This window comes from Fistularia commersonii, chromosome 24 (genome assembly GCF_037954325.1).
Source record: "Fistularia commersonii isolate RoL2024-O1a breed Wild chromosome 24, RoL_Fcom_v1.0, whole genome shotgun sequence".
Classification (NCBI taxonomy): Eukaryota; Metazoa; Chordata; class Actinopteri; order Syngnathiformes; family Fistulariidae; genus Fistularia; species Fistularia commersonii.
The window spans coordinates 8,103,684-8,130,100 of record NC_141307.1 but is presented as its reverse complement, the minus strand read 5'-3'; the positions used below and the strand labels follow the sequence as shown (position 1 = coordinate 8,130,100).

Sequence of the window (26,417 nt, the reverse complement as noted above, 5' to 3'; positions counted from 1 at the left end):
TCTTGACCTCCACCTGTTTTTTGCTCTCACTACAGATCACAACGGCATCTGCAAAGGTCACAGTCCGTGGAGATTCACGTCTACCTTCATCCGTCACCGTTGCGAACAAGAAGGGGCTCAGGGCCTATCCCCAACAGAGTCCCGCTTCCACCTTGAACTTCTCTGGTCCCGTCTTACAGCACACCGCACAACTGTCTCCCAGCTAGCATACATGTCCTGCACCAGTGCAACACACTTCTCTGCCGCTCCAGACTTCCTCATAGGATACCAGAGCTCCTCTCTTGGCAACCTGTCGTATGACTTTTCAAGGTGTACAAAAAGGCAATGCGGCTCCCACCGGCCTTCTCTGTACTTCTCTATGAGCATTCTCGGCGCAAATACTGCATCGGTAGTACTCTTCCTTTTTCCATGTGTATTTTATTTAATTTTCTCTTTCTCTTGTCATTAACTGTCCCGCCGTGCATTTGAGTCCTGGTATGGCCTTTGCTAGCTCCCTCTTTACCTTAGGCTGCAGCCTAAGGTAAAGTGTGTCTGATGATTTTTGGTTATAGTAACCTTGGTTGCCACTGGCTGTAATCATGGAAACGCAATAGAAGGAGCTCCTGACACATCTGGAAATGACTGGAGGTGGAAAAGACGGGGGACGGCTGCTCATAAAGTGCCCTTCCGCGTAGCCTAGTCTCGTTTACGGCCATACCACCCTGAACACGCCCGATCTCGTCTGATCTCGGAAGCCAAGCAGGGTCGGGCCTGGTTAGTACTTGGATGGGAGACCGCCTGGGAATACCAGGTGCCGTAAGCTTTTTCATGTTCGTTCCCTCTGTCAAAAGCAGGGGGTGCTGTCTCTCAAGAGCGCCAACATTTCACACACGGACACACGCCGCTCATTCCCTTGTGTCTGTCCCACCGGAGTCACCGTGAAGCCCGGCGCGACACGCGCTCAGTCATAGTTCCCCGCCTTACCTTTCGGGTCACTTTCCGTTGTCTCGCCGCCTCCGTCCGTCGCTCGCCGCCGTTCTTGTCATCCCCGTACAGTATTTCTCCATGTGTGCTGAATTTCTTTTTCTCTCGTTTATACCTGTCGCTGTTGAATAATCCAACCGCTGATCTCCGTACCGCTGGCTCTCCTAGGCACTTCCAGGACTCCACATGTACGGTACGTCATCAGGACCCCCTGCCTTTGAACTCCTCCTCCTCTTCGATGCCCTCCTCGCTTCTTTTTACACTCGTTTCTGCTCTTTTTGCGATCGCCAGTAATCAGCGCTTCTACCCTTGGCTCTCTTTCATTTTTCCCCATTCATTCATCATATTCCTAGGAGTCTGGTTGTTGAAGTCCTGGGTTTACTTTGATGCTTCGGCGTCCTGTCGGAGGGCCGTGTACCACGTGACCGGGCAGATGCGGAAGATGCATCAGCCATGTTGTTTTTTTTAAAGCAGGAACATCAGCCTCCACCGGGACCTCCGTGTCCGGGACGAGACGGAGGTCTTATCTTATCTTATCTTATCTTGACCTCCACCTGTTTTCTGCTCTCACTACAGATCACAACGGCATCTGCAAAGGTCACAGTCCGTGGAGATTCACGTCTACCTTCATCCGTCACCGTTGCGAACAAGAAGGGGCTCAGGGCCTATCCCCAACAGAGTCCCGCTTCCACCTTGAACTTCTCTGGTCCCGTCTTACAGCACACCGCACAACTGTCTCCCAGCTAGCATACATGTCCTGCACCAGTGCAACACACTTCTCTGCCGCTCCAGACTTCCTCATAGGATACCAGAGCTCCTCTCTTGGCAACCTGTCGTATGACTTTTCAAGGTGTACAAAAAGGCAATGCGGCTCCCACCGGCCTTCTCTGTACTTCTCTATGAGCATTCTCGGCGCAAATACTGCATCGGTAGTACTCTTCCTTTTTCCATGTGTATTTTATTTAATTTTCTCTTTCTCTTGTCATTAACTGTCCCGCCGTGCATTTGAGTCCTGGTATGGCCTTTGCTAGCTCCCTCTTTACCTTAGGCTGCAGCCTAAGGTAAAGTGTGTCTGATGATTTTTGGTTATAGTAACCTTGGTTGCCACTGGCTGTAATCATGGAAATGCAATAGAAGGAGCTCCTGACACATCTGGAAATGACTGGAGGTGGAAAAGACGGGGGACGGCTGCTCATAAAGTGCCCTTCCGCGTAGCCTAGTCTCGTTTACGGCCATACCACCCTGAACACGCCCGATCTCGTCTGATCTCGGAAGCCAAGCAGGGTCGGGCCTGGTTAGTACTTGGATGGGAGACCGCCTGGGAATACCAGGTGCCGTAAGCTTTTTCATGTTCGTTCCCTCTGTCAAAAGCAGGGGGTGCTGTCTCTCAAGAGCGCCAACATTTCACACACGGACACACGCCGCTCATTCCCTTGTGTCTGTCCCACCGGAGTCACCGTGAAGCCCGGCGCGACACGCGCTCAGTCATAGTTCCCCGCCTTACCTTTCGGGTCACTTTCCGTTGTCTCGCCGCCTCCGTCCGTCGCTCGCCGCCGTTCTTGTCATCCCCGTACAGTATTTCTCCATGTGTGCTGAATTTCTTTTTCTCTCGTTTATACCTGTCGCTGTTGAATAATCCAACCGCTGATCTCCGTACCGCTGGCTCTCCTAGGCACTTCCAGGACTCCACATGTACGGTACGTCATCAGGACCCCCTGCCTTTGAACTCCTCCTCCTCTTCGATGCCCTCCTCGCTTCTTTTTACACTCGTTTCTGCTCCTTTTGCGATCGCCAGTAATCAGCGCTTCTACCCTTGGCTCTCTTTCATTTTTCCCCATTCATTCATCATATTCCTAGGAGTCTGGTTGTTGAAGTCCTGGGTTTACTTTGATGCTTCGGCGTCCTGTCGGAGGGCCGTGTACCACGTGACCGGGCAGATGCGGAAGATGCATCAGCCATGTTGTTTTTTTTAAAGCAGGAACATCAGCCTCCACCGGGACCTCCGTGTCCGGGACGAGACGGAGGTCTTATCTTATCTTATCTTATCTTGACCTCCACCTGTTTTCTGCTCTCACTACAGATCACAACGGCATCTGCAAAGGTCACAGTCCGTGGAGATTCACGTCTACCTTCATCCGTCACCGTTGCGAACAAGAAGGGGCTCAGGGCCTATCCCCAACAGAGTCCCGCTTCCACCTTGAACTTCTCTGGTCCCGTCTTACAGCACACCGCACAACTGTCTCCCAGCTAGCATACATGTCCTGCACCAGTGCAACACACTTCTCTGCCGCTCCAGACTTCCTCATAGGATACCAGAGCTCCTCTCTTGGCAACCTGTCGTATGACTTTTCAAGGTGTACAAAAAGGCAATGCGGCTCCCACCGGCCTTCTCTGTACTTCTCTATGAGCATTCTCGGCGCAAATACTGCATCGGTAGTACTCTTCCTTTTTCCATGTGTATTTTATTTAATTTTCTCTTTCTCTTGTCATTAACTGTCCCGCCGTGCATTTGAGTCCTGGTATGGCCTTTGCTAGCTCCCTCTTTACCTTAGGCTGCAGCCTAAGGTAAAGTGTGTCTGATGATTTTTGGTTATAGTAACCTTGGTTGCCACTGGCTGTAATCATGGAAACGCAATAGTAGGAGCTCCTGACACATCTGGAAATGACTGGAGGTGGAAAAGACGGGGGACGGCTGCTCATAAAGTGCCCTTCCGCGTAGCCTAGTCTCGTTTACGGCCATACCACCCTGAACACGCCCGATCTCGTCTGATCTCGGAAGCCAAGCAGGGTCGGGCCTGGTTAGTACTTGGATGGGAGACCGCCTGGGAATACCAGGTGCCGTAAGCTTTTTCATGTTCGTTCCCTCTGTCAAAAGCAGGGGGTGCTGTCTCTCAAGAGCGCCAACATTTCACACACGGACACACGCCGCTCATTCCCTTGTGTCTGTCCCACCGGAGTCACCGTGAAGCCCGGCGCGACACGCGCTCAGTCATAGTTCCCCGCCTTACCTTTCGGGTCACTTTCCGTTGTCTCGCCGCCTCCGTCCGTCGCTCGCCGCCGTTCTTGTCATCCCCGTACAGTATTTCTCCATGTGTGCTGAATTTCTTTTTCTCTCGTTTATACCTGTCGCTGTTGAATAATCCAACCGCTGATCTCCGTACCGCTGGCTCTCCTAGGCACTTCCAGGACTCCACATGTACGGTACGTCATCAGGACCCCCTGCCTTTGAACTCCTCCTCCTCTTCGATGCCCTCCTCGCTTCTTTTTACACTCGTTTCTGCTCCTTTTGCGATCGCCAGTAATCAGCGCTTCTACCCTTGGCTCTCTTTCATTTTTCCCCATTCATTCATCATATTCCTAGGAGTCTGGTTGTTGAAGTCCTGGGTTTACTTTGATGCTTCGGCGTCCTGTCGGAGGGCCGTGTACCACGTGACCGGGCAGATGCGGAAGATGCATCAGCCATGTTGTTTTTTTTAAAGCAGGAACATCAGCCTCCACCGGGACCTCCGTGTCCGGGACGAGACGGAGGTCTTATCTTATCTTATCTTATCTTGACCTCCACCTGTTTTCTGCTCTCACTACAGATCACAACGGCATCTGCAAAGGTCACAGTCCGTGGAGATTCACGTCTACCTTCATCCGTCACCGTTGCGAACAAGAAGGGGCTCAGGGCCTATCCCCAACAGAGTCCCGCTTCCACCTTGAACTTCTCTGGTCCCGTCTTACAGCACACCGCACAACTGTCTCCCAGCTAGCATACATGTCCTGCACCAGTGCAACACACTTCTCTGCCGCTCCAGACTTCCTCATAGGATACCAGAGCTCCTCTCTTGGCAACCTGTCGTATGACTTTTCAAGGTGTACAAAAAGGCAATGCGGCTCCCACCGGCCTTCTCTGTACTTCTCTATGAGCATTCTCGGCGCAAATACTGCATCGGTAGTACTCTTCCTTTTTCCATGTGTATTTTATTTAATTTTCTCTTTCTCTTGTCATTAACTGTCCCGCCGTGCATTTGAGTCCTGGTATGGCCTTTGCTAGCTCCCTCTTTACCTTAGGCTGCAGCCTAAGGTAAAGTGTGTCTGATGATTTTTGGTTATAGTAACCTTGGTTGCCACTGGCTGTAATCATGGAAATGCAATAGAAGGAGCTCCTGACACATCTGGAAATGACTGGAGGTGGAAAAGACGGGGGACGGCTGCTCATAAAGTGCCCTTCCGCGTAGCCTAGTCTCGTTTACGGCCATACCACCCTGAACACGCCCGATCTCGTCTGATCTCGGAAGCCAAGCAGGGTCGGGCCTGGTTAGTACTTGGATGGGAGACCGCCTGGGAATACCAGGTGCCGTAAGCTTTTTCATGTTCGTTCCCTCTGTCAAAAGCAGGGGGTGCTGTCTCTCAAGAGCGCCAACATTTCACACACGGACACACGCCGCTCATTCCCTTGTGTCTGTCCCACCGGAGTCACCGTGAAGCCCGGCGCGACACGCGCTCAGTCATAGTTCCCCGCCTTACCTTTCGGGTCACTTTCCGTTGTCTCGCCGCCTCCGTCCGTCGCTCGCCGCCGTTCTTGTCATCCCCGTACAGTATTTCTCCATGTGTGCTGAATTTCTTTTTCTCTCGTTTATACCTGTCGCTGTTGAATAATCCAACCGCTGATCTCCGTACCGCTGGCTCTCCTAGGCACTTCCAGGACTCCACATGTACGGTACGTCATCAGGACCCCCTGCCTTTGAACTCCTCCTCCTCTTCGATGCCCTCCTCGCTTCTTTTTACACTTGTTTCTGCTCCTTTTGCGATCGCCAGTAATCAGCGCTTCTACCCTTGGCTCTCTTTCATTTTTCCCCATTCATTCATCATATTCCTAGGAGTCTGGTTGTTGAAGTCCTGGGTTTACTTTGATGCTTCGGCGTCCTGTCGGAGGGCCGTGTACCACGTGACCGGGCAGATGCGGAAGATGCATCAGCCATGTTGTTTTTTTTAAAGCAGGAACATCAGCCTCCACCGGGACCTCCGTGTCCGGGACGAGACGGAGGTCTTATCTTATCTTATCTTATCTTGACCTCCACCTGTTTTCTGCTCTCACTACAGATCACAACGGCATCTGCAAAGGTCACAGTCCGTGGAGATTCACGTCTACCTTCATCCGTCACCGTTGCGAACAAGAAGGGGCTCAGGGCCTATCCCCAACAGAGTCCCGCTTCCACCTTGAACTTCTCTGGTCCCGTCTTACAGCACACCGCACAACTGTCTCCCAGCTAGCATACATGTCCTGCACCAGTGCAACACACTTCTCTGCCGCTCCAGACTTCCTCATAGGATACCAGAGCTCCTCTCTTGGCAACCTGTCGTATGACTTTTCAAGGTGTACAAAAAGGCAATGCGGCTCCCACCGGCCTTCTCTGTACTTCTCTATGAGCATTCTCGGCGCAAATACTGCATCGGTAGTACTCTTCCTTTTTCCATGTGTATTTTATTTAATTTTCTCTTTCTCTTGTCATTAACTGTCCCGCCGTGCATTTGAGTCCTGGTATGGCCTTTGCTAGCTCCCTCTTTACCTTAGGCTGCAGCCTAAGGTAAAGTGTGTCTGATGATTTTTGGTTATAGTAACCTTGGTTGCCACTGGCTGTAATCATGGAAACGCAATAGTAGGAGCTCCTGACACATCTGGAAATGACTGGAGGTGGAAAAGACGGGGGACGGCTGCTCATAAAGTGCCCTTCCGCGTAGCCTAGTCTCGTTTACGGCCATACCACCCTGAACACGCCCGATCTCGTCTGATCTCGGAAGCCAAGCAGGGTCGGGCCTGGTTAGTACTTGGATGGGAGACCGCCTGGGAATACCAGGTGCCGTAAGCTTTTTCATGTTCGTTCCCTCTGTCAAAAGCAGGGGGTGCTGTCTCTCAAGAGCGCCAACATTTCACACACGGACACACGCCGCTCATTCCCTTGTGTCTGTCCCACCGGAGTCACCGTGAAGCCCGGCGCGACACGCGCTCAGTCATAGTTCCCCGCCTTACCTTTCGGGTCACTTTCCGTTGTCTCGCCGCCTCCGTCCGTCGCTCGCCGCCGTTCTTGTCATCCCCGTACAGTATTTCTCCATGTGTGCTGAATTTCTTTTTCTCTCGTTTATACCTGTCGCTGTTGAATAATCCAACCGCTGATCTCCGTACCGCTGGCTCTCCTAGGCACTTCCAGGACTCCACATGTACGGTACGTCATCAGGACCCCCTGCCTTTGAACTCCTCCTCCTCTTCGATGCCCTCCTCGCTTCTTTTTACACTCGTTTCTGCTCCTTTTGCGATCGCCAGTAATCAGCGCTTCTACCCTTGGCTCTCTTTCATTTTTCCCCATTCATTCATCATATTCCTAGGAGTCTGGTTGTTGAAGTCCTGGGTTTACTTTGATGCTTCGGCGTCCTGTCGGAGGGCCGTGTACCACGTGACCGGGCAGATGCGGAAGATGCATCAGCCATGTTGTTTTTTTTAAAGCAGGAACATCAGCCTCCACCGGGACCTCCGTGTCCGGGACGAGACGGAGGTCTTATCTTATCTTATCTTATCTTGACCTCCACCTGTTTTCTGCTCTCACTACAGATCACAACGGCATCTGCAAAGGTCACAGTCCGTGGAGATTCACGTCTACCTTCATCCGTCACCGTTGCGAACAAGAAGGGGCTCAGGGCCTATCCCCAACAGAGTCCCGCTTCCACCTTGAACTTCTCTGGTCCCGTCTTACAGCACACCGCACAACTGTCTCCCAGCTAGCATACATGTCCTGCACCAGTGCAACACACTTCTCTGCCGCTCCAGACTTCCTCATAGGATACCAGAGCTCCTCTCTTGGCAACCTGTCGTATGACTTTTCAAGGTGTACAAAAAGGCAATGCGGCTCCCACCGGCCTTCTCTGTACTTCTCTATGAGCATTCTCGGCGCAAATACTGCATCGGTAGTACTCTTCCTTTTTCCATGTGTATTTTATTTAATTTTCTCTTTCTCTTGTCATTAACTGTCCCGCCGTGCATTTGAGTCCTGGTATGGCCTTTGCTAGCTCCCTCTTTACCTTAGGCTGCAGCCTAAGGTAAAGTGTGTCTGATGATTTTTGGTTATAGTAACCTTGGTTGCCACTGGCTGTAATCATGGAAATGCAATAGAAGGAGCTCCTGACACATCTGGAAATGACTGGAGGTGGAAAAGACGGGGGACGGCTGCTCATAAAGTGCCCTTCCGCGTAGCCTAGTCTCGTTTACGGCCATACCACCCTGAACACGCCCGATCTCGTCTGATCTCGGAAGCCAAGCAGGGTCGGGCCTGGTTAGTACTTGGATGGGAGACCGCCTGGGAATACCAGGTGCCGTAAGCTTTTTCATGTTCGTTCCCTCTGTCAAAAGCAGGGGGTGCTGTCTCTCAAGAGCGCCAACATTTCACACACGGACACACGCCGCTCATTCCCTTGTGTCTGTCCCACCGGAGTCACCGTGAAGCCCGGCGCGACACGCGCTCAGTCATAGTTCCCCGCCTTACCTTTCGGGTCACTTTCCGTTGTCTCGCCGCCTCCGTCCGTCGCTCGCCGCCGTTCTTGTCATCCCCGTACAGTATTTCTCCATGTGTGCTGAATTTCTTTTTCTCTCGTTTATACCTGTCGCTGTTGAATAATCCAACCGCTGATCTCCGTACCGCTGGCTCTCCTAGGCACTTCCAGGACTCCACATGTACGGTACGTCATCAGGACCCCCTGCCTTTGAACTCCTCCTCCTCTTCGATGCCCTCCTCGCTTCTTTTTACACTTGTTTCTGCTCCTTTTGCGATCGCCAGTAATCAGCGCTTCTACCCTTGGCTCTCTTTCATTTTTCCCCATTCATTCATCATATTCCTAGGAGTCTGGTTGTTGAAGTCCTGGGTTTACTTTGATGCTTCGGCGTCCTGTCGGAGGGCCGTGTACCACGTGACCGGGCAGATGCGGAAGATGCATCAGCCATGTTGTTTTTTTTAAAGCAGGAACATCAGCCTCCACCGGGACCTCCGTGTCCGGGACGAGACGGAGGTCTTATCTTATCTTATCTTATCTTGACCTCCACCTGTTTTCTGCTCTCACTACAGATCACAACGGCATCTGCAAAGGTCACAGTCCGTGGAGATTCACGTCTACCTTCATCCGTCACCGTTGCGAACAAGAAGGGGCTCAGGGCCTATCCCCAACAGAGTCCCGCTTCCACCTTGAACTTCTCTGGTCCCGTCTTACAGCACACCGCACAACTGTCTCCCAGCTAGCATACATGTCCTGCACCAGTGCAACACACTTCTCTGCCGCTCCAGACTTCCTCATAGGATACCAGAGCTCCTCTCTTGGCAACCTGTCGTATGACTTTTCAAGGTGTACAAAAAGGCAATGCGGCTCCCACCGGCCTTCTCTGTACTTCTCTATGAGCATTCTCGGCGCAAATACTGCATCGGTAGTACTCTTCCTTTTTCCATGTGTATTTTATTTAATTTTCTCTTTCTCTTGTCATTAACTGTCCCGCCGTGCATTTGAGTCCTGGTATGGCCTTTGCTAGCTCCCTCTTTACCTTAGGCTGCAGCCTAAGGTAAAGTGTGTCTGATGATTTTTGGTTATAGTAACCTTGGTTGCCACTGGCTGTAATCATGGAAACGCAATAGTAGGAGCTCCTGACACATCTGGAAATGACTGGAGGTGGAAAAGACGGGGGACGGCTGCTCATAAAGTGCCCTTCCGCGTAGCCTAGTCTCGTTTACGGCCATACCACCCTGAACACGCCCGATCTCGTCTGATCTCGGAAGCCAAGCAGGGTCGGGCCTGGTTAGTACTTGGATGGGAGACCGCCTGGGAATACCAGGTGCCGTAAGCTTTTTCATGTTCGTTCCCTCTGTCAAAAGCAGGGGGTGCTGTCTCTCAAGAGCGCCAACATTTCACACACGGACACACGCCGCTCATTCCCTTGTGTCTGTCCCACCGGAGTCACCGTGAAGCCCGGCGCGACACGCGCTCAGTCATAGTTCCCCGCCTTACCTTTCGGGTCACTTTCCGTTGTCTCGCCGCCTCCGTCCGTCGCTCGCCGCCGTTCTTGTCATCCCCGTACAGTATTTCTCCATGTGTGCTGAATTTCTTTTTCTCTCGTTTATACCTGTCGCTGTTGAATAATCCAACCGCTGATCTCCGTACCGCTGGCTCTCCTAGGCACTTCCAGGACTCCACATGTACGGTACGTCATCAGGACCCCCTGCCTTTGAACTCCTCCTCCTCTTCGATGCCCTCCTCGCTTCTTTTTACACTCGTTTCTGCTCCTTTTGCGATCGCCAGTAATCAGCGCTTCTACCCTTGGCTCTCTTTCATTTTTCCCCATTCATTCATCATATTCCTAGGAGTCTGGTTGTTGAAGTCCTGGGTTTACTTTGATGCTTCGGCGTCCTGTCGGAGGGCCGTGTACCACGTGACCGGGCAGATGCGGAAGATGCATCAGCCATGTTGTTTTTTTTAAAGCAGGAACATCAGCCTCCACCGGGACCTCCGTGTCCGGGACGAGACGGAGGTCTTATCTTATCTTATCTTATCTTGACCTCCACCTGTTTTCTGCTCTCACTACAGATCACAACGGCATCTGCAAAGGTCACAGTCCGTGGAGATTCACGTCTACCTTCATCCGTCACCGTTGCGAACAAGAAGGGGCTCAGGGCCTATCCCCAACAGAGTCCCGCTTCCACCTTGAACTTCTCTGGTCCCGTCTTACAGCACACCGCACAACTGTCTCCCAGCTAGCATACATGTCCTGCACCAGTGCAACACACTTCTCTGCCGCTCCAGACTTCCTCATAGGATACCAGAGCTCCTCTCTTGGCAACCTGTCGTATGACTTTTCAAGGTGTACAAAAAGGCAATGCGGCTCCCACCGGCCTTCTCTGTACTTCTCTATGAGCATTCTCGGCGCAAATACTGCATCGGTAGTACTCTTCCTTTTTCCATGTGTATTTTATTTAATTTTCTCTTTCTCTTGTCATTAACTGTCCCGCCGTGCATTTGAGTCCTGGTATGGCCTTTGCTAGCTCCCTCTTTACCTTAGGCTGCAGCCTAAGGTAAAGTGTGTCTGATGATTTTTGGTTATAGTAACCTTGGTTGCCACTGGCTGTAATCATGGAAACGCAATAGAAGGAGCTCCTGACACATCTGGAAATGACTGGAGGTGGAAAAGACGGGGGACGGCTGCTCATAAAGTGCCCTTCCGCGTAGCCTAGTCTCGTTTACGGCCATACCACCCTGAACACGCCCGATCTCGTCTGATCTCGGAAGCCAAGCAGGGTCGGGCCTGGTTAGTACTTGGATGGGAGACCGCCTGGGAATACCAGGTGCCGTAAGCTTTTTCATGTTCGTTCCCTCTGTCAAAAGCAGGGGGTGCTGTCTCTCAAGAGCGCCAACATTTCACACACGGACACACGCCGCTCATTCCCTTGTGTCTGTCCCACCGGAGTCACCGTGAAGCCCGGCGCGACACGCGCTCAGTCATAGTTCCCCGCCTTACCTTTCGGGTCACTTTCCGTTGTCTCGCCGCCTCCGTCCGTCGCTCGCCGCCGTTCTTGTCATCCCCGTACAGTATTTCTCCATGTGTGCTGAATTTCTTTTTCTCTCGTTTATACCTGTCGCTGTTGAATAATCCAACCGCTGATCTCCGTACCGCTGGCTCTCCTAGGCACTTCCAGGACTCCACATGTACGGTACGTCATCAGGACCCCCTGCCTTTGAACTCCTCCTCCTCTTCGATGCCCTCCTCGCTTCTTTTTACACTTGTTTCTGCTCCTTTTGCGATCGCCAGTAATCAGCGCTTCTACCCTTGGCTCTCTTTCATTTTTCCCCATTCATTCATCATATTCCTAGGAGTCTGGTTGTTGAAGTCCTGGGTTTACTTTGATGCTTCGGCGTCCTGTCGGAGGGCCGTGTACCACGTGACCGGGCAGATGCGGAAGATGCATCAGCCATGTTGTTTTTTTTAAAGCAGGAACATCAGCCTCCACCGGGACCTCCGTGTCCGGGACGAGACGGAGGTCTTATCTTATCTTATCTTATCTTGACCTCCACCTGTTTTCTGCTCTCACTACAGATCACAACGGCATCTGCAAAGGTCACAGTCCGTGGAGATTCACGTCTACCTTCATCCGTCACCGTTGCGAACAAGAAGGGGCTCAGGGCCTATCCCCAACAGAGTCCCGCTTCCACCTTGAACTTCTCTGGTCCCGTCTTACAGCACACCGCACAACTGTCTCCCAGCTAGCATACATGTCCTGCACCAGTGCAACACACTTCTCTGCCGCTCCAGACTTCCTCATAGGATACCAGAGCTCCTCTCTTGGCAACCTGTCGTATGACTTTTCAAGGTGTACAAAAAGGCAATGCGGCTCCCACCGGCCTTCTCTGTACTTCTCTATGAGCATTCTCGGCGCAAATACTGCATCGGTAGTACTCTTCCTTTTTCCATGTGTATTTTATTTAATTTTCTCTTTCTCTTGTCATTAACTGTCCCGCCGTGCATTTGAGTCCTGGTATGGCCTTTGCTAGCTCCCTCTTTACCTTAGGCTGCAGCCTAAGGTAAAGTGTGTCTGATGATTTTTGGTTATAGTAACCTTGGTTGCCACTGGCTGTAATCATGGAAATGCAATAGAAGGAGCTCCTGACACATCTGGAAATGACTGGAGGTGGAAAAGACGGGGGACGGCTGCTCATAAAGTGCCCTTCCGCGTAGCCTAGTCTCGTTTACGGCCATACCACCCTGAACACGCCCGATCTCGTCTGATCTCGGAAGCCAAGCAGGGTCGGGCCTGGTTAGTACTTGGATGGGAGACCGCCTGGGAATACCAGGTGCCGTAAGCTTTTTCATGTTCGTTCCCTCTGTCAAAAGCAGGGGGTGCTGTCTCTCAAGAGCGCCAACATTTCACACACGGACACACGCCGCTCATTCCCTTGTGTCTGTCCCACCGGAGTCACCGTGAAGCCCGGCGCGATACGCGCTCAGTCATAGTTCCCCGCCTTACCTTTCGGGTCACTTTCCGTTGTCTCGCCGCCTCCGTCCGTCGCTCGCCGCCGTTCTTGTCATCCCCGTACAGTATTTCTCCATGTGTGCTGAATTTCTTTTTCTCTCGTTTATACCTGTCGCTGTTGAATAATCCAACCGCTGATCTCCGTACCGCTGGCTCTCCTAGGCACTTCCAGGACTCCACATGTACAGTACGTCATCAGGACCCCCTGCCTTTGAACTCCTCCTCCTCTTCGATGCCCTCCTCGCTTCTTTTTACACTCGTTTCTGCTCCTTTTGCGATCGCCAGTAATCAGCGCTTCTACCCTTGGCTCTCTTTCATTTTTCCCCATTCATTCATCATATTCCTAGGAGTCTGGTTGTTGAAGTCCTGGGTTTACTTTGATGCTTCGGCGTCCTGTCGGAGGGCCGTGTACCACGTGACCGGGCAGATGCGGAAGATGCATCAGCCATGTTGTTTTTTTTAAAGCAGGAACATCAGCCTCCACAGGGACCTCCGTGTCCGGGACGAGACGGAGGTTTTATCTTATCTTATCTTGACCTCCACCTGTTTTCTGCTCTCACTACAGATCACAACGGCATCTGCAAAGGTCACAGTCCGTGGAGATTCACGTCTACCTTCATCCGTCACCGTTGCGAACAAGAAGGGGCTCAGGGCCTATCCCCAACAGAGTCCCGCTTCCACCTTGAACTTCTCTGGTCCCGTCTTACAGCACACCGCACAACTGTCTCCCAGCTAGCATACATGTCCTGCACCAGTGCAACACACTTCTCTGCCGCTCCAGACTTCCTCATAGGATACCAGAGCTCCTCTCTTGGCAACCTGTCGTATGACTTTTCAAGGTGTACAAAAAGGCAATGCGGCTCCCACCGGCCTTCTCTGTACTTCTCTATGAGCATTCTCGGCGCAAATACTGCATCGGTAGTACTCTTCCTTTTTCCATGTGTATTTTATTTAATTTTCTCTTTCTCTTGTCATTAACTGTCCCGCCGTGCATTTGAGTCCTGGTATGGCCTTTGCTAGCTCCCTCTTTACCTTAGGCTGCAGCCTAAGGTAAAGTGTGTCTGATGATTTTTGGTTATAGTAACCTTGGTTGCCACTGGCTGTAATCATGGAAACGCAATAGAAGGAGCTCCTGACACATCTGGAAATGACTGGAGGTGGAAAAGACGGGGGACGGCTGCTCATAAAGTGCCCTTCCGCGTAGCCTAGTCTCGTTTACGGCCATACCACCCTGAACACGCCCGATCTCGTCTGATCTCGGAAGCCAAGCAGGGTCGGGCCTGGTTAGTACTTGGATGGGAGACCGCCTGGGAATACCAGGTGCCGTAAGCTTTTTCATGTTCGTTCCCTCTGTCAAAAGCAGGGGGTGCTGTCTCTCAAGAGCGCCAACATTTCACACACGGACACACGCCGCTCATTCCCTTGTGTCTGTCCCACCGGAGTCACCGTGAAGCCCGGCGCGACACGCGCTCAGTCATAGTTCCCCGCCTTACCTTTCGGGTCACTTTCCGTTGTCTCGCCGCCTCCGTCCGTCGCTCGCCGCCGTTCTTGTCATCCTCGTACAGTATTTCTCCATGTGTGCTGAATTTCTTTTTCTCTCGTTTATACCTGTCGCTGTTGAATAATCCAACCGCTGATCTCCGTACCGCTGGCTCTCCTAGGCACTTCCAGGACTCCACATGTACGGTACGTCATCAGGACCCCCTGCCTTTGAACTCCTCCTCCTCTTCGATGCCCTCCTCGCTTCTTTTTACACTTGTTTCTGCTCCTTTTGCGATCGCCAGTAATCAGCGCTTCTACCCTTGGCTCTCTTTCATTTTTCCCCATTCATTCATCATATTCCTAGGAGTCTGGTTGTTGAAGTCCTGGGTTTACTTTGATGCTTCGGCGTCCTGTCGGAGGGCCGTGTACCACGTGACCGGGCAGATGCGGAAGATGCATCAGCCATGTTGTTTTTTTTAAAGCAGGAACATCAGCCTCCACCGGGACCTCCGTGTCCGGGACGAGACGGAGGTCTTATCTTATCTTATCTTGACCTCCACCTGTTTTCTGCTCTCACTACAGATCACAACGGCATCTGCAAAGGTCACAGTCCGTGGAGATTCACGTCTACCTTCATCCGTCACCGTTGCGAACAAGAAGGGGCTCAGGGCCTATCCCCAACAGAGTCCCGCTTCCACCTTGAACTTCTCTGGTCCCGTCTTACAGCACACCGCACAACTGTCCCCCAGCTAGCATACATGTCCTGCACCAGTGCAACACACTTCTCTGCCGCTCCAGACTTCCTCATAGGATACCAGAGCTCCTCTCTTGGCAACCTGTCGTATGACTTTTCAAGGTGTACAAAAAGGCAATGCGGCTCCCACCGGCCTTCTCTGTACTTCTCTATGAGCATTCTCGGCGCAAATACTGCATCGGTAGTACTCTTCCTTTTTCCATGTGTATTTTATTTAATTTTCTCTTTCTCTTGTCATTAACTGTCCCGCCGTGCATTTGAGTCCTGGTATGGCCTTTGCTAGCTCCCTCTTTACCTTAGGCTGCAGCCTAAGGTAAAGTGTGTCTGATGATTTTTGGTTATAGTAACCTTGGTTGCCACTGGCTGTAATCATAGAAACACAATAGAAGGAGCTCCTGACAGATCTGGAAATGACTGGAGGTGGAAAAGACGGGGGACGGCTGCTTATAAAGTGCCCTTCCGCGTAGCCTAGTCTCGTTTACGGCCATACCACCCTGAACACGCCCGATCTCGTCTGATCTCGGAAGCCAAGCAGGGTCGGGCCTGGTTAGTACTTGGATGGGAGACCGCCTGGGAATACCAGGTGCCGTAAGCTTTTTCATGTTCGTTCCCTCTGTCAAAAGCAGGGGGTGCTGTCTCTCAAGAGCGCCAACATTTCACACACGGACACACGCCGCTCATTCCCTTGTGTCTGTCCCACCGGAGTCACCGTGAAGCCCGGCGCGACACGCGCTCAGTCATAGTTCCCCGCCTTACCTTTCGGGTCACTTTCCGTTGTCTCGCCGCCTCCGTCCGTCGCTCGCCGCCGTTCTTGTCATCCCCGTACAGTATTTCTCCATGTGTGCTGAATTTCTTTTTCTCTCGTTTATACCTGTCGCTGTTGAATAATCCAACCGCTGATCTCCGTACCGCTGGCTCTCCTAGGCACTTCCAGGACTCCACATGTACGGTACGTCATCAGGACCCCCTGCCTTTGAACTCCTCCTCCTCTTCGATGCCCTCCTCGCTTCTTTTTACACTTGTTTCTGCTCCTTTTGCGATCGCCAGTAATCAGCGCTTCTACCCTTGGCTCTCTTTCATTTTTCCCCATTCATTCATCATATTCCTAGGAGTCTGGTTGTTGAAGTCCTGGGTTTACTTTGATGCTTCGGCGTCCTGTCGGAGGGCCGTGTACCACGTGACCGGGCAGATGCGGAAGATGCATCAGCCATGTTGTTTTTTTTAAAGCAGGAACATCAGCCTCCACCGGGACCTCCGTGTCCGGGACGAGACGGAGGTCTTATCTTATCTTATCTTGACCTCCACCTGTTTTCTGCTCTCACTACAGATCACAACGGCATCTGCAAAGGTCACAGTCCGTGGAGATTCACGTCTACCTTCATCCGTCACCGTTGCGAACAAGAAGGGGCTCAGGGCCTATCCCCAACAGAGTCCCGCTTCCACCTTGAACTTCTCTGGTCCCGTCTTACAGCACACCGCACAACTGTCCCCCAGCTAGCATACATGTCCTGCACCAGTGCAACACACTTCTCTGCCGCTCCAGACTTCCTCATAGGATACCAGAGCTCCTCTCTTGGCAACCTGTCGTATGACTTTTCAAGGTGTACAAAAAGGCAATGCGGCTCCCACCGGCCTTCTCTGTACTTCTCTATGAGCATTCTCGGCGCAAATACTGCATCGGTAGTACTCTTCCTTTTTCCATGTGTATTTTATTTAATTTTCTCTTTCTCTTGTCATTAACTGTCCCGCCGTGCATTTGAGTCCTGGTATGGCCTTTGCTAGCTCCCTCTTTACCTTAGGCTGCAGCCTAAGGTAAAGTGTGTCTGATGATTTTTGGTTATAGTAACCTTGGTTGCCACTGGCTGTAATCATAGAAACACAATAGAAGGAGCTCCTGACAGATCTGGAAATGACTGGAGGTGGAAAAGACGGGGGACGGCTGCTTATAAAGTGCCCTTCCGCGTAGCCTAGTCTCGTTTACGGCCATACCACCCTGAACACGCCCGATCTCGTCTGATCTCGGAAGCCAAGCAGGGTCGGGCCTGGTTAGTACTTGGATGGGAGACCGCCTGGGAATACCAGGTGCCGTAAGCTTTTTCATGTTCGTTCCCTCTGTCAAAAGCAGGGGGTGCTGTCTCTCAAGAGCGCCAACATTTCACACACGGACACACGCCGCTCATTCCCTTGTGTCTGTCCCACCGGAGTCACCGTGAAGCCCGGCGCGACACGCGCTCAGTCATAGTTCCCCGCCTTACCTTTCGGGTCACTTTCCGTTGTCTCGCCGCCTCCGTCCGTCGCTCGCCGCCGTTCTTGTCATCCCCGTACAGTATTTCTCCATGTGTGCTGAATTTCTTTTTCTCTCGTTTATACCTGTCGCTGTTGAATAATCCAACCGCTGATCTCCGTACCGCTGGCTCTCCTAGGCACTTCCAGGACTCCACATGTACGGTACGTCATCAGGACCCCCTGCCTTTGAACTCCTCCTCCTCTTCGATGCCCTCCTCGCTTCTTTTTACACTCGTTTCTGCTCCTTTTGCGATCGCCAGTAATCAGCGCTTCTACCCTTGGCTCTCTTTCATTTTTCCCCATTCATTCATCATATTCCTAGGAGTCTGGTTGTTGAAGTCCTGGGTTTACTTTGATGCTTCGGCGTCCTGTCGGAGGGCCGTGTACCACGTGACCGGGCAGATGCGGAAGATGCATCAGCCATGTTGTTTTTTTTAAAGCAGGAACATCAGCCTCCACCGGGACCTCCGTGTCCGGGACGAGACGGAGGTCTTATCTTATCTTATCTTGACCTCCACCTGTTTTCTGCTCTCACTACAGATCACAACGGCATCTGCAAAGGTCACAGTCCGTGGAGATTCACGTCTACCTTCATCCGTCACCGTTGCGAACAAGAAGGGGCTCAGGGCCTATCCCCAACAGAGTCCCGCTTCCACCTTTAACTTCTCTGGTCCCGTCTTACAGCACACCGCACAACTGTCCCCCAGCTAGCATACATGTCCTGCACCAGTGCAACACACTTCTCTGCCGCTCCAGACTTCCTCATAGGATACCAGAGCTCCTCTCTTGGCAACCTGTCGTATGACTTTTCAAGGTGTACAAAAAGGCAATGCGGCTCCCACCGGCCTTCTCTGTACTTCTCTATGAGCATTCTCGGCGCAAATACTGCATCGGTAGTACTCTTCCTTTTTCCATGTGTATTTTATTTAATTTTCTCTTTCTCTTGTCATTAACTGTCCCGCCGTGCATTTGAGTCCTGGTATGGCCTTTGCTAGCTCCCTCTTTACCTTAGGCTGCAGCCTAAGGTAAAGTGTGTCTGATGATTTTTGGTTATAGTAACCTTGGTTGCCACTGGCTGTAATCATAGAAACACAATAGAAGGAGCTCCTGACAGATCTGGAAATGACTGGAGGTGGAAAAGACGGGGGACGGCTGCTTATAAAGTGCCCTTCCGCGTAGCCTAGTCTCGTTTACGGCCATACCACCCTGAACACGCCCGATCTCGTCTGATCTCGGAAGCCAAGCAGGGTCGGGCCTGGTTAGTACTTGGATGGGAGACCGCCTGGGAATACCAGGTGCCGTAAGCTTTTTCATGTTCGTTCCCTCTGTCAAAAGCAGGGGGTGCTGTCTCTCAAGAGCGCCAACATTTCACACACGGACACACGCCGCTCATTCCCTTGTGTCTGTCCCACCGGAGTCACCGTGAAGCCCGGCGCGACACGCGCTCAGTCATAGTTCCCCGCCTTACCTTTCGGGTCACTTTCCGTTGTCTCGCCGCCTCCGTCCGTCGCTCGCCGCCGTTCTTGTCATCCCCGTACAGTATTTCTCCATGTGTGCTGAATTTTTTTTTCTCTCGTTTATACCTGTCGCTGTTGAATAATCCAACCGCTGATCTCCGTACCGCTGGCTCTCCTAGGCACTTCCAGGACTCCACATGTACGGTACGTCATCAGGACCCCCTGCCTTTTAACTCCTCCTCCTCTTCGATGCCCTCCTCGCTTCTTTTTACACTCGTTTCTGCTCCTTTTGCGATCGCCAGTAATCAGCGCTTCTACCCTTGGCTCTCTTTCATTTTTCCCCATTCATTCATCATATTCCTAGGAGTCTGGTTGTTGAAGTCCTGGGTTTACTTTGATGCTTCGGCGTCCTGTCGGAGGGCCGTGTACCACGTGACCGGGCAGATGCGGAAGATGCATCAGCCATGTTGTTTTTTTTAAAGCAGGAACATCAGCCTCCACCGGGACCTCCGTGTCCGGGACGAGACGGAGGTCTTATCTTATCTTATCTTATCTTGACCTCCACCTGTTTTCTGCTCTCACTACAGATCACAACGGCATCTGCAAAGGTCACAGTCCGTGGAGATTCACGTCTACCTTCATCCGTCACCGTTGCGAACAAGAAGGGGCTCAGGGCCTATCCCCAACAGAGTCCCGCTTCCACCTTGAACTTCTCTGGTCCCGTCTTACAGCACACCGCACAACTGTCTCCCAGCTAGCATACATGTCCTGCACCAGTGCAACACACTTCTCTGCCGCTCCAGACTTCCTCATAGGATACCAGAGCTCCTCTCTTGGCAACCTGTCGTATGACTTTTCAAGGTGTACAAAAAGGCAATGCGGCTCCCACCGGCCTTCTCTGTACTTCTCTATGAGCATTCTCGGCGCAAATACTGCATCGGTAGTACTCTTCCTTTTTCCATGTGTATTTTATTTAATTTTCTCTTTCTCTTGTCATTAACTGTCCCGCCGTGCATTTGAGTCCTGGTATGGCCTTTGCTAGCTCCCTCTTTACCTTAGGCTGCAGCCTAAGGTAAAGTGTGTCTGATGATTTTTGGTTATAGTAACCTTGGTTGCCACTGGCTGTAATCATGGAAACGCAATAGAAGGAGCTCCTGACACATCTGGAAATGACTGGAGGTGGAAAAGACGGGGGACGGCTGCTTATAAAGTGCCCTTCCGCGTAGCCTAGTCTCGTTTACGGCCATACCACCCTAAACACGCCCGATCTCGTCTGATCTCGGAAGCCAAGCAGGGTCGGGCCTGGTTAGTACTTGGATGGGAGACCGCCTGGGAATACCAGGTGCCGTAAGCTTTTTCATGTTCGTTCCCTCTGTCAAAAGCAGGGGGTGCTGTCTCTCAAGAGCGCCAACATTTCACACACGGACACACGCCGCTCATTCCCTTGTGTCTGTCCCACCGGAGTCACCGTGAAGCCCGGCGCGACACGCGCTCAGTCATAGTTCCCCGCCTTACCTTTCGGGTCACTTTCCGTTGTCTCGCCGCCTCCGTCCGTCGCTCGCCGCCGTTCTTGTCATCCCCGTACAGTATTTCTCCATGTGTGCTGAATTTCTTTTTCTCTCGTTTATACCTGTCGCTGTTGAATAATCCAACCGCTGATCTCCGTACCGCTGGCTCTCCTAGGCACTTCCAGGACTCCACATGTACGGTACGTCATCAGGACCCCCTGCCTTTGAACTCCTCCTCCTCTTCGATGCCCTCCTCGCTTCTTTTTACACTTGTTTCTGCTCCTTTTGCGATCGCCAGTAATCAGCGCTTCTACCCTTGGCTCTCTTTCATTTTTCCCCATTCATTCATCATATTCCTAGGAGTCTGGTTGTTGAAGTCCTGGGTTTACTTTGATGCTTCGGCGTCCTGTCGGAGGGCCGTGTACCACGTGACCGGGCAGATGCGGAAGATGCATCAGCCATGTTGTTTTTTTTAAAGCAGGAACATCAGCCTCCACCGGGACCTCCGTGTCCGGGACGAGACGGAGGTCTTATCTTATCTTATCTTGACCTCCACCTGTTTTCTGCTCTCACTACAGATCACAACGGCATCTGCAAAGGTCACAGTCCGTGGAGATTCACGTCTACCTTCATCCGTCACCGTTGCGAACAAGAAGGGGCTCAGGGCCTATCCCCAACAGAGTCCCGCTTCCACCTTGAACTTCTCTGGTCCCGTCTTACAGCACACCGCACAACTGTCCCCCAGCTAGCATACATGTCCTGCACCAGTGCAACACACTTCTCTGCCGCTCCAGACTTCCTCATAGGATACCAGAGCTCCTCTCTTGGCAACCTGTCGTATGACTTTTCAAGGTGTACAAAAAGGCAATGCGGCTCCCACCGGCCTTCTCTGTACTTCTCTATGAGCATTCTCGGCGCAAATACTGCATCGGTAGTACTCTTCCTTTTTCCATGTGTATTTTATTTAATTTTCTCTTTCTCTTGTCATTAACTGTCCCGCCGTGCATTTGAGTCCTGGTATGGCCTTTGCTAGCTCCCTCTTTACCTTAGGCTGCAGCCTAAGGTAAAGTGTGTCTGATGATTTTTGGTTATAGTAACCTTGGTTGCCACTGGCTGTAATCATAGAAACACAATAGAAGGAGCTCCTGACAGATCTGGAAATGACTGGAGGTGGAAAAGACGGGGGACGGCTGCTTATAAAGTGCCCTTCCGCGTAGCCTAGTCTCGTTTACGGCCATACCACCCTGAACACGCCCGATCTCGTCTGATCTCGGAAGCCAAGCAGGGTCGGGCCTGGTTAGTACTTGGATGGGAGACCGCCTGGGAATACCAGGTGCCGTAAGCTTTTTCATGTTCGTTCCCTCTGTCAAAAGCAGGGGGTGCTGTCTCTCAAGAGCGCCAACATTTCACACACGGACACACGCCGCTCATTCCCTTGTGTCTGTCCCACCGGAGTCACCGTGAAGCCCGGCGCGACACGCGCTCAGTCATAGTTCCCCGCCTTACCTTTCGGGTCACTTTCCGTTGTCTCGCCGCCTCCGTCCGTCGCTCGCCGCCGTTCTTGTCATCCCCGTACAGTATTTCTCCATGTGTGCTGAATTTCTTTTTCTCTCGTTTATACCTGTCGCTGTTGAATAATCCAACCGCTGATCTCCGTACCGCTGGCTCTCCTAGGCACTTCCAGGACTCCACATGTACGGTACGTCATCAGGACCCCCTGCCTTTGAACTCCTCCTCCTCTTCGATGCCCTCCTCGCTTCTTTTTACACTCGTTTCTGCTCCTTTTGCGATCGCCAGTAATCAGCGCTTCTACCCTTGGCTCTCTTTCATTTTTCCCCATTCATTCATCATATTCCTAGGAGTCTGGTTGTTGAAGTCCTGGGTTTACTTTGATGCTTCGGCGTCCTGTCGGAGGGCCGTGTACCACGTGACCGGGCAGATGCGGAAGATGCATCAGCCATGTTGTTTTTTTTAAAGCAGGAACATCAGCCTCCACCGGGACCTCCGTGTCCGGGACGAGACGGAGGTCTTATCTTATCTTATCTTATCTTGACCTCCACCTGTTTTCTGCTCTCACTACAGATCACAACGGCATCTGCAAAGGTCACAGTCCGTGGAGATTCACGTCTACCTTCATCCGTCACCGTTGCGAACAAGAAGGGGCTCAGGGCCTATCCCCAACAGAGTCCCGCTTCCACCTTGAACTTCTCTGGTCCCGTCTTACAGCACACCGCACAACTGTCTCCCAGCTAGCATACATGTCCTGCACCAGTGCAACACACTTCTCTGCCGCTCCAGACTTCCTCATAGGATACCAGAGCTCCTCTCTTGGCAACCTGTCGTATGACTTTTCAAGGTGTACAAAAAGGCAATGCGGCTCCCACCGGCCTTCTCTGTACTTCTCTATGAGCATTCTCGGCGCAAATACTGCATCGGTAGTACTCTTCCTTTTTCCATGTGTATTTTATTTAATTTTCTCTTTCTCTTGTCATTAACTGTCCCGCCGTGCATTTGAGTCCTGGTATGGCCTTTGCTAGCTCCCTCTTTACCTTAGGCTGCAGCCTAAGGTAAAGTGTGTCTGATGATTTTTGGTTATAGTAACCTTGGTTGCCACTGGCTGTAATCATGGAAATGCAATAGAAGGAGCTCCTGACACATCTGGAAATGACTGGAGGTGGAAAAGACGGGGGACGGCTGCTCATAAAGTGCACTTCCGCGTAGCCTAGTCTCGTTTACGGCCATACCACCCTGAACACGCCCGATCTCGTCTGATCTCGGAAGCCAAGCAGGGTCGGGCCTGGTTAGTACTTGGATGGGAGACCGCCTGGGAATACCAGGTGCCGTAAGCTTTTTCATGTTCGTTCCCTCTGTCAAAAGCAGGGGGTGCTGTCTCTCAAGAGCGCCAACATTTCACACACGGACACACGCCGCTCATTCCCTTGTGTCTGTCCCACCGGAGTCACCGTGAAGCCCGGCGCGACACGCGCTCAGTCATAGTTCCCCGCCTTACCTTTCGGGTCACTTTCCGTTGTCTCGCCGCCTCCGTCCGTCGCTCGCCGCCGTTCTTGTCATCCCCGTACAGTATTTCTCCATGTGTGCTGAATTTCTTTTTCTCTCGTTTATACCTGTCGCTGTTGAATAATCCAACCGCTGATCTCCGTACCGCTGGCTCTCCTAGGCACTTCCAGGACTCCACATGTACGGTACGTCATCAGGACCCCCTGCCTTTGAACTCCTCCTCCTCTTCGATGCCCTCCTCGCTTCTTTTTACACTCGTTTCTGCTCCTTTTGCGATCGCCAGTAATCAGCGCTTCTACCCTTGGCTCTCTTTCATTTTTCCCCATTCATTCATCATATTCCTAGGAGTCTGGTTGTTGAAGTCCTGGGTTTACTTTGATGCTTCGGCGTCCTGTCGGAGGGCCGTGTACCACGTGACCGGGCAGATGCGGAAGATGCATCAGCCATGTTGTTTTTTTTAAAGCAGGAACATCAGCCTCCACCGGGACCTCCGTGTCCGGGACGAGACGGAGGTCTTATCTTATCTTATCTTATCTTGACCTCCACCTGTTTTCTGCTCTCACTACAGATCACAACGGCATCTGCAAAGGTCACAGTCCGTGGAGATTCACGTCTACCTTCATCCGTCACCGTTGCGAACAAGAAGGGGCTCAGGGCCTATCCCCAACAGAGTCCCGCTTCCACCTTGAACTTCTCTGGTCCCGTCTTACAGCACACCGCACAACTGTCTCCCAGCTAGCATACATGTCCTGCACCAGTGCAACACACTTCTCTGCCGCTCCAGACTTCCTCATAGGATACCAGAGCTCCTCTCTTGGCAACCTGTCGTATGACTTTTCAAGGTGTACAAAAAGGCAATGCGGCTCCCACCGGCCTTCTCTGTACTTCTCTATGAGCATTCTCGGCGCAAATACTGCATCGGTAGTACTCTTCCTTTTTCCATGTGTATTTTATTTAATTTTCTCTTTCTCTTGTCATTAACTGTCCCGCCGTGCATTTGAGTCCTGGTATGGCCTTTGCTAGCTCCCTCTTTACCTTAGGCTGCAGCCTAAGGTAAAGTGTGTCTGATGATTTTTGGTTATAGTAACCTTGGTTGCCACTGGCTGTAATCATGGAAACGCAATAGAAGGAGCTCCTGACACATCTGGAAATGACTGGAGGTGGAAAAGACGGGGGAGGGCTGCTTATAAAGTGCCCTTCCGCGTAGCCTAGTCTCGTTTACGGCCATACCACCCTGAACACGCCCGATCTCGTCTGATCTCGGAAGCCAAGCAGGGTCGGGCCTGGTTAGTACTTGGATGGGAGACCGCCTGGGAATACCAGGTGCCGTAAGCTTTTTCATGTTCGTTCCCTCTGTCAAAAGCAGGGGGTGCTGTCTCTCAAGAGCGCCAACATTTCACACACGGACACACGCCGCTCATTCCCTTGTGTCTGTCCCACCGGAGTCACCGTGAAGCCCGGCGCGACACGCGCTCAGTCATAGTTCCCCGCCTTACCTTTCGGGTCACTTTCCGTTGTCTCGCCGCCTCCGTCCGTCGCTCGCCGCCGTTCTTGTCATCCCCGTACAGTATTTCTCCATGTGTGCTGAATTTCTTTTTCTCTCGTTTATACCTGTCGCTGTTGAATAATCCAACCGCTGATCTCCGTACCGCTGGCTCTCCTAGGCACTTCCAGGACTCCACATGTACGGTACGTCATCAGGACCCCCTGCCTTTGAACTCCTCCTCCTCTTCGATGCCCTCCTCGCTTCTTTTTACACTCGTTTCTGCTCCTTTTGCGATCGCCAGTAATCAGCGCTTCTACCCTTGGCTCTCTTTCATTTTTCCCCATTCATTCATCATATTCCTAGGAGTCTGGTTGTTGAAGTCCTGGGTTTACTTTGATGCTTCGGCGTCCTGTCGGAGGGCCGTGTACCACGTGACCGGGCAGATGCGGAAGATGCATCAGCCATGTTGTTTTTTTTAAAGCAGGAACATCAGCCTCCACCGGGACCTCCGTGTCCGGGACGAGACGGAGGTCTTATCTTATCTTATCTTATCTTGACCTCCACCTGTTTTCTGCTCTCACTACAGATCACAACGGCATCTGCAAAGGTCACAGTCCGTGGAGATTCACGTCTACCTTCATCCGTCACCGTTGCGAACAAGAAGGGGCTCAGGGCCTATCCCCAACAGAGTCCCGCTTCCACCTTGAACTTCTCTGGTCCCGTCTTACAGCACACCGCACAACTGTCTCCCAGCTAGCATACATGTCCTGCACCAGTGCAACACACTTCTCTGCCGCTCCAGACTTCCTCATAGGATACCAGAGCTCCTCTCTTGGCAACCTGTCGTATGACTTTTCAAGGTGTACAAAAAGGCAATGCGGCTCCCACCGGCCTTCTCTGTACTTCTCTATGAGCATTCTCGGCGCAAATACTGCATCGGTAGTACTCTTCCTTTTTCCATGTGTATTTTATTTAATTTTCTCTTTCTCTTGTCATTAACTGTCCCGCCGTGCATTTGAGTCCTGGTATGGCCTTTGCTAGCTCCCTCTTTACCTTAGGCTGCAGCCTAAGGTAAAGTGTGTCTGATGATTTTTGGTTATAGTAACCTTGGTTGCCACTGGCTGTAATCATGGAAACGCAATAGAAGGAGCTCCTGACACATCTGGAAATGACTGGAGGTGGAAAAGACGGGGGACGGCTGCTCATAAAGTGCCCTTCCGCGTAGCCTAGTCTCGTTTACGGCCATACCACCCTGAACACGCCCGATCTCGTCTGATCTCGGAAGCCAAGCAGGGTCGGGCCTGGTTAGTACTTGGATGGGAGACCGCCTGGGAATACCAGGTGCCGTAAGCTTTTTCATGTTCGTTCCCTCTGTCAAAAGCAGGGGGTGCTGTCTCTCAAGAGCGCCAACATTTCACACACGGA

The 26,417-nt window shown here is 51.9% G+C and overlaps 18 non-coding genes across 18 annotated transcripts; all 18 read left to right on the top strand.

The window, feature by feature from the left end:
* The first annotated feature begins 683 nt into the window (after positions 1–683).
* On the top strand, positions 684–802 carry LOC147219995 (5S ribosomal RNA). Its single transcript, XR_015108341.1, has one exon. It is a non-coding gene; the product is annotated as a 5S ribosomal RNA (ribosomal RNA).
* Positions 803–2,187: 1,385 nt separating this feature from the next.
* LOC147219994 (5S ribosomal RNA) lies at positions 2,188–2,306 on the top strand. The gene has a single exon (XR_015108340.1). It is a non-coding gene; the product is annotated as a 5S ribosomal RNA (ribosomal RNA).
* A 1,385-nt stretch (positions 2,307–3,691) lies between these two features.
* LOC147219993 (5S ribosomal RNA) lies at positions 3,692–3,810 on the top strand. Its single transcript, XR_015108339.1, has one exon. It is a non-coding gene; the product is annotated as a 5S ribosomal RNA (ribosomal RNA).
* A 1,385-nt stretch (positions 3,811–5,195) lies between these two features.
* Positions 5,196–5,314, top strand: LOC147219992 (5S ribosomal RNA). Its single transcript, XR_015108338.1, has one exon. It is a non-coding gene; the product is annotated as a 5S ribosomal RNA (ribosomal RNA).
* A 1,385-nt stretch (positions 5,315–6,699) lies between these two features.
* On the top strand, positions 6,700–6,818 carry LOC147219991 (5S ribosomal RNA). Its single transcript, XR_015108337.1, has one exon. It is a non-coding gene; the product is annotated as a 5S ribosomal RNA (ribosomal RNA).
* Positions 6,819–8,203: 1,385 nt separating this feature from the next.
* Positions 8,204–8,322, top strand: LOC147219990 (5S ribosomal RNA). The gene has a single exon (XR_015108336.1). It is a non-coding gene; the product is annotated as a 5S ribosomal RNA (ribosomal RNA).
* A 1,385-nt stretch (positions 8,323–9,707) lies between these two features.
* LOC147219989 (5S ribosomal RNA) lies at positions 9,708–9,826 on the top strand. The gene has a single exon (XR_015108335.1). It is a non-coding gene; the product is annotated as a 5S ribosomal RNA (ribosomal RNA).
* Positions 9,827–11,211: 1,385 nt separating this feature from the next.
* LOC147219988 (5S ribosomal RNA) lies at positions 11,212–11,330 on the top strand. Its single transcript, XR_015108334.1, has one exon. It is a non-coding gene; the product is annotated as a 5S ribosomal RNA (ribosomal RNA).
* Positions 11,331–12,715: 1,385 nt separating this feature from the next.
* On the top strand, positions 12,716–12,834 carry LOC147219987 (5S ribosomal RNA). The gene has a single exon (XR_015108332.1). It is a non-coding gene; the product is annotated as a 5S ribosomal RNA (ribosomal RNA).
* Positions 12,835–14,214: 1,380 nt separating this feature from the next.
* Positions 14,215–14,333, top strand: LOC147219986 (5S ribosomal RNA). Its single transcript, XR_015108331.1, has one exon. It is a non-coding gene; the product is annotated as a 5S ribosomal RNA (ribosomal RNA).
* Positions 14,334–15,713: 1,380 nt separating this feature from the next.
* On the top strand, positions 15,714–15,832 carry LOC147219985 (5S ribosomal RNA). The gene has a single exon (XR_015108330.1). It is a non-coding gene; the product is annotated as a 5S ribosomal RNA (ribosomal RNA).
* Positions 15,833–17,212: 1,380 nt separating this feature from the next.
* Positions 17,213–17,331, top strand: LOC147219984 (5S ribosomal RNA). The gene has a single exon (XR_015108329.1). It is a non-coding gene; the product is annotated as a 5S ribosomal RNA (ribosomal RNA).
* A 1,380-nt stretch (positions 17,332–18,711) lies between these two features.
* LOC147219983 (5S ribosomal RNA) lies at positions 18,712–18,830 on the top strand. Its single transcript, XR_015108328.1, has one exon. It is a non-coding gene; the product is annotated as a 5S ribosomal RNA (ribosomal RNA).
* Positions 18,831–20,215: 1,385 nt separating this feature from the next.
* On the top strand, positions 20,216–20,334 carry LOC147219982 (5S ribosomal RNA). Its single transcript, XR_015108493.1, has one exon. It is a non-coding gene; the product is annotated as a 5S ribosomal RNA (ribosomal RNA).
* Positions 20,335–21,714: 1,380 nt separating this feature from the next.
* LOC147219981 (5S ribosomal RNA) lies at positions 21,715–21,833 on the top strand. The gene has a single exon (XR_015108327.1). It is a non-coding gene; the product is annotated as a 5S ribosomal RNA (ribosomal RNA).
* Positions 21,834–23,218: 1,385 nt separating this feature from the next.
* On the top strand, positions 23,219–23,337 carry LOC147219980 (5S ribosomal RNA). The gene has a single exon (XR_015108326.1). It is a non-coding gene; the product is annotated as a 5S ribosomal RNA (ribosomal RNA).
* A 1,385-nt stretch (positions 23,338–24,722) lies between these two features.
* On the top strand, positions 24,723–24,841 carry LOC147219979 (5S ribosomal RNA). Its single transcript, XR_015108325.1, has one exon. It is a non-coding gene; the product is annotated as a 5S ribosomal RNA (ribosomal RNA).
* Positions 24,842–26,226: 1,385 nt separating this feature from the next.
* Positions 26,227–26,345, top strand: LOC147219978 (5S ribosomal RNA). The gene has a single exon (XR_015108324.1). It is a non-coding gene; the product is annotated as a 5S ribosomal RNA (ribosomal RNA).
* Positions 26,346–26,417: the final 72 nt, after the last annotated feature.